The sequence below is a fragment of the Octopus bimaculoides genome, chromosome 5 (genome assembly GCF_046866305.1).
Source record: "Octopus bimaculoides isolate indiv1 chromosome 5, ASM4686630v1, whole genome shotgun sequence".
Taxonomy (NCBI): domain Eukaryota; kingdom Metazoa; phylum Mollusca; class Cephalopoda; order Octopoda; family Octopodidae; genus Octopus; species Octopus bimaculoides.
Genome location: NC_142932.1, coordinates 112122271 through 112132270, shown reverse-complemented (window position 1 = coordinate 112132270; position 10000 = coordinate 112122271). Strand labels below are relative to the sequence as shown.

Sequence of the window (10000 nt, the reverse complement as noted above, 5' to 3'; positions counted from 1 at the left end):
ACAATATTATGTTTGCTAAATAAGTTTTATTCAATTTCATATTTTACATTAAACAAAACTGTTATTAATGCTCATATTCGAAACATAATCACTTGTTTCTTTAAAGCATTTATTTAATGACGTTTGTCGTTGATATTGTATTTCTGTTGCGTTATACATTTTTTAAAAAAAAGTTCGCTTTGAGAGGGGAAAGGAGAGAGGGGGCGGGAGAGAGAAGGGGGAAGGAGAGAGACAAAGTGCGTGTGACTATTAGAATGTGCACATGCGTGTACTGTGTTGCAGTAATCAAGAGTTTTAATATTGATGCGACGGCAGTGTGCTCCAATCAATAAACCACTTCACTTGTCGGATCCTACATATGGTTTGGCGGGGATTTGGGCCCTAATGTTCTCTGCTACTGACCAGGGTCTATAAGAGGAAGATTCTGCCGTTACATCGGTTTGGAGTTTAGAGAACCTAGGTGAGGATTATGACTAAATATCATAGTCCCCTCAAATTTTGAAAGCACCCACATCCCGTGACCCAAAATCAGCCTCGTTTTGGTTTACCAAATTTCTCTTGGAAGGCTTGCTAATCATTGCATGCTGGTAATCAATAAAATCGACTCCACTACTTGGCTGGTACTTTATTTTATGGAGTTAACGGCAAAGTTGACATCGCAGGATTTGCAATAAGAATATAAAAAACCAGAACAAACACCGCAAATGACCCGCCTATTTCGCATCGGTTTTGTCTGTCACGTTCGCTCCGATGAGAAGCAATGTGCTAGAGGTAGAGAAGGATGAGTGTCTTGGATCGACCGCCATCCTGGTCGTATAACAGACGTTAGTTTCGACAAACTCCTTCATTCTGTCGCAGTTAATCTCTGTTGACTGGCCAGAGTGAGATGCATCTGCAACCGAAATTTCTCGATAGAAATCTTGAAAATCACTTCTGGCACGCATGTTCCACAACAGTATCTTCATCGCACACTGCATATCTCCCCGCAGGTTTTCGCCACTTTCTTGCCCATTCTTTTAAAAAGTAAAATAATTATCATGTGTCGATAATATTTGTTTTGGTTCTCCATTTCCAGATTAATCCCAAACACACAAAATATACCCGTCTCATTGCAAGTTCGCGTCGAATTACGTTGAAGCGTCAAATATATAACGGGTGCACTCTCACAAGAGACAGACTGAAGTTAGCCATTTATCTGAGTGCTTGAAGTTTAGTGTCTATAAAAATCGAGCTGACTTTTTGACCAACCCAAATATTTCAGTTGCATTTGTAAATACATTACGTTTGCATTATTTTATATTTTCACTTTCAAAAAAATTGAAAACATAAAATTGCAGATTTTCAGAAAGTAAAACAGTAAAATAACAATGCTTTTATTTTCTGATATACGAAGGGACTAAGGTGTTCCTTTAGCACTAAAATTATATTCAAACATGATAAAGAGACTTTTGAATCATCATCATCAACTCTTGGACATTATCCTCTTGAGTTCTATGACGCATGGTGTCGGTTGCCCGGTTTCTATGGTACATAAATGACCGAGATCACAACAATCCTCCTGAACAGTACGCTCGTCCATCGCAGGGTTACTCAATGGCAGTTGAGTGAACTGGAGCAACGTGAAATTAAATGTTTTGATTTAGAACACAACGCACCGCTCGGTCCGGGAATCGAAACCACGATCTTGTGATCGTGAGCGCAATACTCTAACCACTAAACTCATCCGCCTTTTAAATCACTCTGTATATTATCACTGCCGTTGTTTTGTTTGGATATTCCGCAACAGAATTCAAAAAGTACTAGTTAAGTACTGAGTCGATATTATTGATTGTGCCCTTTTCCCAAGTGCATACGTCAGATATAGATTTTCGACAAAGATTCAAACTGTTAACGAACTGTTAAAGTTGTTGCTTATCAGTCTTTGTCATGATACATAATTTCCCTAAATTATTTTTAAAACCTGATCTGTTGAATTGACAATCTCTTTCCATCCTCGAAACCAATTGTTCTCAGTCAAAGTACATATGACCCTTGGGGTTCATGGAAGATTTTGTTGTTAAAATTGATGCGCATCAAATTGGTTATACTTCTTTTATACATAAAATATGAAAAAATTTTTTTATACAATTCCTCATAATATTTAATGATGAAAATATAACAGGAATTTTTAAAGCACCGAATGGCTATCAGAGTCCATCTGAGTAAAATAAGAATCAAAGGGACCCATTAGTAATAAAAATAGTTGAGAACCACTGATTAAACGTAAGGTATACAATGATATTTCTTAAGTATTGAACTATATGATACAGTAAAGATTATTAGTTACAGATACGACAGGCTTCCAAGCAGGTTCCGCCTACTACATTCCACTCACAACATATTGGCCAATCCAGTAGCAGAAGACACTTGTTTAAGGAGCTGCTCAGAGGGGATTGAATAGGAACTTCTTAACCACATAAATCATAATTTTACTCTGAAAACACACGTCATAGTGTTTTCCACTCTTCTAGAGAAATCGTTTGTTGGGACTCGTAACTAATGAGCAATTGTATTCTATTTAGATTGGCCTCTTCTTTAAAGTATCAAATACAATAAAATAATATCGTTTTACCATCATATTCTTGCAGAGTATTACTTGAGACTTGGGAGGCTGGTAGAACAGCAACAATTATACTGTCTGTTTAAATTCCTGCAGTTATTAATTTACCTCTTTTTTTTTATGTTCTAAGTTCAAATCCCACAATGAAGGGTTTGCTTTTCATTCCAATAGTAAGGATAAAATAAGTACCAAACAGTGTATTATTTAATTGATAATAATGAGTTAAGTGAAACTACTGCAACCTTACAGTTTGGTACATTGCCAAGAAAGAAAGAAACCCCCCCCCCCCAAATTGCTCTTAACGTTCAACGTTCACTCCTTATACTTGTTATCAATACTCCATATTTTACAGCTTAAAAACAAATCTCTTCTAGGATTACACTTTTGCTCTTGAATAAACTTGGTGCGAAAAAGAAAAACGAACGTTTCCTAGTTGCTGGCGGGAAGTAATTTCCTCCATGTGTTGTAGGTTGTGTTTTACCAGTACAACATTTTCACGACTTCTGTCAAGTCATGTTGGGGTTACTGCTTTACGGAACTCGATAGAATATGGGTGTGGAGAGATATAAAAGAATCGTGCTTATCGTTTCTTTGGTTGTTTCGGACAGATGACTAGCCAACCACGGTTGTTCTATGATCATGTGGTATCAAATTTATTATTATTTAGTTTGAGGAAGATAAGCAGTCTCTCTCGCCTTTGCAGACACTCCCAGAAGGGTGGGGTTGATGTGGGATATATTCACCTTGAATGTCTGTAGGTTGATGCATGTAAAGAAAAAAATACGTGGGCAATGAAAATGTTCTTGTAGCGTGCAGTGGTAAGAAGGCTTGAGCAGTTTGGGAGTGAAACATTAAGGATGATGAAGAAGAAAGGTGTTTAATCGGATGGATATAACGCCTTTGATGAGGGTGGTAGGCAGATAGTTAGTTCAGTGAAGTAGAAATCGTTTAGTAGAAGATATAGAACAGAAAGAGAGGAATAAACAACGCATATGTGAGTGAGTGGTTGTTGCTTGTGTTGATGTGTGGAACTTTGCCAATGAATTGGGAGGTCTGCTTGGCGATGCAGTTCGAAATGATTATGAATGAAACCGCAGTGACGTTTCAAATATTTAAGAAGCACTCTAATGTCGGCCGCACTCAGGGTATTTATAGTCTAGGTTTCAGGTGAGAGCCCTATGATTTATCATCTGACTCTGTAGTGTCTTTGAGGGCGAGAGCTTTATTACGCAATACCTTTAAAAAGCGTATCAGTTGCTTTAGAATAATTATGTGGTTTATTTTTCTGACAGGTGCTGGCATGGCTGTGTGGTTAAGAAGCTCACTTTCCAACCACATGGTTTCTGGTTCAGTCCCATTGTGCAGTATCTTGAGTAAGTGTCTCTACTATAGCATTGCGAGTGAATTTGGTAGGTGGAAACTGTATGGAAGCCCGCCATGAGTGTATATATCTGTGTCTAAGCCTTTGACAATCGGTGTTGGTTTGTTTACGTCTTCGTAATACAGCGGTTCGGCAAAAACGAACCGATAGAATAAATACCACACAGAAAATTAAGTACTGGGGTCATTTTGTTCGACTTAGACTTTTTAAGACGGTGCCTTAGCATAACCGCAGTCTAATGAGTGAAAAATGAAAAAAAGATAGCTACGAAAAGACCACCTTGTACAGCTCCCGCTGCTTCTACATCGACTATCACCGTCGTCGTTGGCACTCCGTCGCTTACGACGTCGAGGGTTCCAGTTGATCCGATCAACGGAACAGTCTGCTCGTGAAATTAACTGAGCACTCCACAGACACGTGTACCATTAACGTAGTTCTCGGGGATATTCAGCGTGACACAGTGTGACAAGGCCGACCCTTTGAATTACAGGCACAACAGAAACAGGAAGTAAGAGTGAGAGAAAGTTGTGGTGGAAGAGTACAGCAGGGTTCGCCACCATCCCCTGCCGGAGCCTCGTGGAGCTTTAGGTGTTTTCGCTCAATAAACACTCACAACGCCCGGTCTGGGAATCGAAACCGCGATCCTATGACCGCGAGTCCGCTGCCCTAACCACTGGGCCATTGCGCCTCCACACATCAACTATATTGTTATCTAAACCTTCTAACCCTTTAGCATGCAGATTACTCTGTCACATTTAATACTTATTAATTCGCATTGTTTTGAATTCATCATGCATTAGAAAATCTCCGTTTATCGAGCTGCCTGTGTATCGATCCTCCTGTACGGGTTTGATGCCTTTATCGGCACCAGATCAGGCAACCGGAAACATTCCATATCAGATCGCTCCAAAGCATCCTCATTTTCACGCGGAAGGACAAAGTGCCTCATGCTGAAATCCTCCTGAAGTCTGAGATCTACAGCGTTGACCCTGCATCCTCCGTCGTCTTTTTAGCAGGGCCGGGCCATGTAATTCGGATGCCAGGTAACCGACTCTCAAATATGGTCCTCTTCAGCGAGATCAAGATTGGAAGTAAGCCTCATGGACGTCTAAAACTTCGTTTTCATGATAATATCAAGCGGCCTCGCATTTTATGCAGTGTCCCTCCCAATCAGTTGAAGCTCCTGGTTGTTAATCGGAATGCATGGGTGGGAGGGCGTGTCATGCTGGAGTAGAGCGCTTTGGAATCGAACGCAGGAGACTGCATGAAGAAAGGAAGAGACGTCGTCATTAAATCCTTGTGGCTATTGTTCAGAGTCATTTTCGATGCCCTCAGTTTCACAGGATCTCCCTATCGGTCTTGTCAACCACGTTCGCTCTCATGAGAAGCAATGCGCTAGTGACGGAGGAGGATGAGTGTCTTGGCTCGACCCTGTCATCATATTTGACGGACTGTCATAAGCAAATAAGTAAGCATCGCATAGCTTCGAGATTTCGATGATGCGACTGCTTAGTTTTAGAATGGCATTATAGGACAGGTGTGAGGTGCCAACCAACCTTGGCCGCTATATACATAAAATAGGTAGAATATTTGGGCCAGAAATGTTCAGTTTAAACTCTAAAGGGTCGAGCCATCTGCTATATTCTCACTTTCCACTGTTTTATTCTTGGCACACTGTCCTTGGCCAGTTTTTCTTATTAAGTTCAAGCATCACAAACCATTTCAAAAGACCTCAAAAACAATCTTATTAAGGAGTCTTAATATGGTCGATCCACCTGCAAGAAATAACTGTGAAATCTATCTGAAATCAAAACGGCTTTCATTTTATAGAAGAAAGAACACACTCGAAGGGCTGGATGATTAATGTAGTTCTAAACATTAACCCTTAAATACGTGATGGCTATATATGAAATACTTTTGATCGTAGGTTTTATCACACGGAGCTGACCAGGGGTTGCTTAACCATCACCACAAAACCAACAAAGACAGTAAATGTTACTTTTCCTCACCATATAATTATTTAAAATTAACATTTTAATACTCATCTCATTAAATATAATAACAGTAACTCAACTATAGTAGTTATTTTTCACGTAGATGGGAAGTCTGAAAAGCAATTTTTCTGACTGATTATTTATTTTGCATGCAATAAAATATAGTTATCAGAAATTATTAACGACGGAAGTAGTATTAATATCAAAAGGTAATCTTTATATCCAGCTTAACATGGATGTCTTGTTAGAACACCGAATACTGTGTTATAATGAAAACGTATATATTTACCTACTTTATTATCTACTACACAAGTACGTTTCTTTCTTTTTTTCTGATTCATGAAAACACTGGAAAACCATTTACAGTACCGTGCAAAAGTCTTCGGCCACATTAAGCTACAGTAAATTTCTACTAATTACCAACTTTCACATTACTGTACATTGCTAATATTTCGTGTGGCTTCCCATAGCTTGGATAATTGTTTCAATGCACCTAGGAAGAGATGCGTACAAATCCTTCGTCTTCACAAGTATGAGATGCCATCGTCTGTGACTGAGCTCCCGCAACTCTTCAAGATTGTGCGGATTCTTCGGACGAACACTTCTCTTTAGTTCTGTCCACATTTGCTCGATGATATTTGAGTCAGCGCTCTGAGCTGTCCAATCTTTCAATACGGTAACACGTCCATCAGCTAGACTGTTGTGTTGCATGCGATCTGTGGCATGGAGCTCCATCATGCTGAAAAATCTCACCTTCATCCAAGTCTGGTATCAAATTGTCCTTCAGCAACTAGATGTATTTGGCACTATTCAAGTTACCGTCAATTTTAATCAACTTTCTCGAACCATCACTTTTTATGTATTCCTAAAGCATCAGACTCATACACCCAAACTTCACTGTTTTCGTTGTGTAATGTGGGTCGTTTCGCTTTCTTGGAGGCCTTCTCACAAATTCTCGTACCCTATGTGTGTGTGTGTGTGTGTGTGTGTGTGTGTGTGTGTGTGTGTGTGTGTGTGTGTGTGTGTATATATATATATATATATATATATATATATATATATATGGTGCGATGAGTAAATTGTCGCCATTTTATATTCTAATTTCGAGCACGCGCATTGTTTTTGATTTTGTCGACTACACAGTATAGTAGGGTTAGTTGGGCACCGACTGTGAGAAAACCAGCAGACATGCTGTAGTGCTCGGCATTCGCGCCGGAAGCCCCACTACGAACACACACAGAACAACCGTTGGCTTGCCGTGTCCCCAAAACATGCAACAAGAGTGATAAAAATCAAACATCTTGTCAACATCATGGTATTTGAAGTGATCACTAGTGATGCTGATATTATGCCTCCATTCATTTTCCCACGCAGCCTCACACTTAACACGGAGGCCTATGTCAAGTGCCTAGAGGAGGTAGTGCTGCATTGGGTCAAGAGAATGGCTGCTAGAAGACCCTATGTCTGGCAACAGGACTCTGCACCATGCCACACAAGCAGGAGAACCCAGTCATAGCTGTCAGACAATTTCTGCGACCACATACATCACCCCTAACACCTAGCCACCTAACTCCTCAGACTGCAACCCCCTTGGTTATATGTGGGCGCAGTTGAACGAGAGACCAACAAAACTCCTTGTAACACCAAAGATGAATTGAAGGCAAGGATTATAGCAGCATTCACCAACTTAAACGAGAAAACTGTCCAGAAGAGTTGCAAGAGATTTCGAAGTCTTCTGGAGGCTATGGTTGAAGCCAATGGCGATTTTATTGAATAAATTTACTCTTTAGTATTCCAAGATATTTTTATGTAATTTTGGTAAACATATCTGTCAAAATGAGATGTTAAGAGTTATTTTCATTTTTGCGTAATTTAGATGATAGTTTATTCAACGCACCCTGTATATATATATATATATATATATATATATATATACACACATATATATACATATATATATATATATATATATATACATACACATATATATACATATATATATATATATATATATATATACATACATACATATATACATACATACATATATTGGGTTGGCAACTAAGTTCCCGCTGTTTTTTCAAGTTTTGGAATCTATTTTTTTCGAGAATTCTATTTTTGAATCATTTTGGAATCTATATTTTTTCTAGTTAATTTTAGTTAATTTTTGTTTATTTTCAGATCATTAAAATGGAATGTCAAGTTAAGAAAGGCGAGTATTTTCGACACCTCCTTTTTGCTGCACGACAACGACCGCTCTCATATCACTAATATGACCAAGGAAGCCATTCAAACACATGGCTGGGAAGTGCTGTCACACTCGCTGTACTCTCCTGATTTGGCACCAACGGATTTCCACCTTTTTCTATCTCTTTCAAATGTTATGCGCGGAGCTTCGTCCAATGCTGATGCAGAATTGAGAGCTTGGTTGGATCAATTTTGCGGGTCGAAATCGGGTGATTTCTACCAACGAGGTATTGAAAATCCTGTTGAATGTTGGGAAGAAGTTGTAAACATCTCCATAAGTTCGGTCTTGTGAGCAGATGCTGCCGAGAAGCTTCTCGTGAATTGACCAATAATCAGGCTCAACAACAAATGAACATCTTGAAACTACTGGCAAATCCTCAAGATGCTCGTTTTTGGTGTCGAATTATAACCGAGGATGAAAAAAATCCTAATAAGAGAAATCAGCGGCTTCGTTCAGGCCAGGCTTCAAAAGCTTATGTCAAATGAGGATGGTTTGAACAGAAGGTCATTTTGAGTGTATGGTGGAACTTCGATGGCTATGATGTGAACACTAACCTTTATGTTCAACGACTGCAGCAAATATATGATGCTTTGAAAGTTCGCAACCCGGCATTGGTCAATCGAACACGTGCACTCACGCAGCATGACAATGTTCCAACAGACACTGCGAATATGATCGAACACAAGCTTGAAGGGCTGAAAGTGCTGCCCTACCCTGCCTACAATCCAAACCTTGTACCATCGGTTTATTACCTTTTCCGAGCCATGGCTCATTTCCTGCAGGGAGGGATGTTCAACAATGTGGATGAGGTTGAAAACGAATGCAGGAAGTTTTTTTTTTGCCTCCAAACAAGCTAAATGGTATAAAAGTAGAATTGAATTGATGGCACCACGATGGCTACAGACAATAGTATATGAAGGGATATATTTTGATGAATAAACGCTTTTCGTGTTTAGTTTGTTTGAACTGTTAATTAAGTTTGAAATAGGAAGAAAAAACTTTTGACTCAATCAGATATATATGCGCAGTATAGCTGAATGTTTAAACAGTTCGCTTCGCGTGGTATCTTGGGCAAATGTCATTTCCTATAGCCTCGAGTAGACCCATATCTTGTAAGCGAAATTGGATGCACGAAAAGTGTATAGAAGTTTGGCGGGTGGTATAGCCTTGTTATACACTGTATCGCGCTGATTTTGCCGGAGAATTACACGGTAATTCAGGAGCAGATTATTCAGTTGATCGAGCAACTGAATGTTCATCGCGAACGACGGAGAACCAACATCGTTATATATATATATATATATGTAACCTCGTGGGCATCGGTGCCGATTTTTTCTTCCTCCGTTTTTCCATTCTTTGAACTTTCCGTCTTTCCGACGAAGGGCTCCGCCCGAAACGTCATACTTTCTCTTTCCTTTCCCGAGCGTCTAATAACACTATCCGTATCACGTCCTCACTTTGTTGTTTTTTGTTATTGTTTTTTGAACTTATATATATAATGGATTTACAAATACAATATTCCTACATTCACTCTCTATTTCCTATCTTATCTAAACTAACTATTGCTTAACCATCCTCTCACACCGTCTCCGATGAAGGGATATAATAAATATCCTGGAAACAGCTGTAAGACCTATTTATAAATGTTCTATATTATACACAACCTTGGTTTTTTTTATTTTTTATCTCATTACAAAAAGTAAATCCGGCATACTATTCCTTTCAGCCATTTCTGAAGATTGCCGGAGTTGATTCTAAAGTTTTGGTGTGAAACCAAT

The 10000-nt window shown here is 39.1% G+C and overlaps 1 protein-coding gene and 1 long non-coding RNA gene across 3 annotated transcripts in view; one reads left to right on the top strand and one right to left on the bottom strand.

Annotated features, from left to right (window-relative positions):
• LOC128247893 (uncharacterized) overlaps positions 1 to 8292 on the top strand; it is a 10706-nt gene extending 2414 nt beyond the window's left edge. Inside the window, exons 2-3 of the long non-coding RNA XR_008264201.2 lie at positions 3892 to 3972; positions 8156 to 8292. This is a non-coding gene — a long non-coding RNA (uncharacterized LOC128247893). The remainder of the gene's footprint in view (positions 1 to 3891; positions 3973 to 8155) is intronic.
• The window catches only part of LOC106868397 (retinoic acid receptor gamma), an 87010-nt gene that overhangs the window by 49954 nt on the left and 27056 nt on the right, over positions 1 to 10000 (bottom strand). The window lies entirely within an intron of this gene.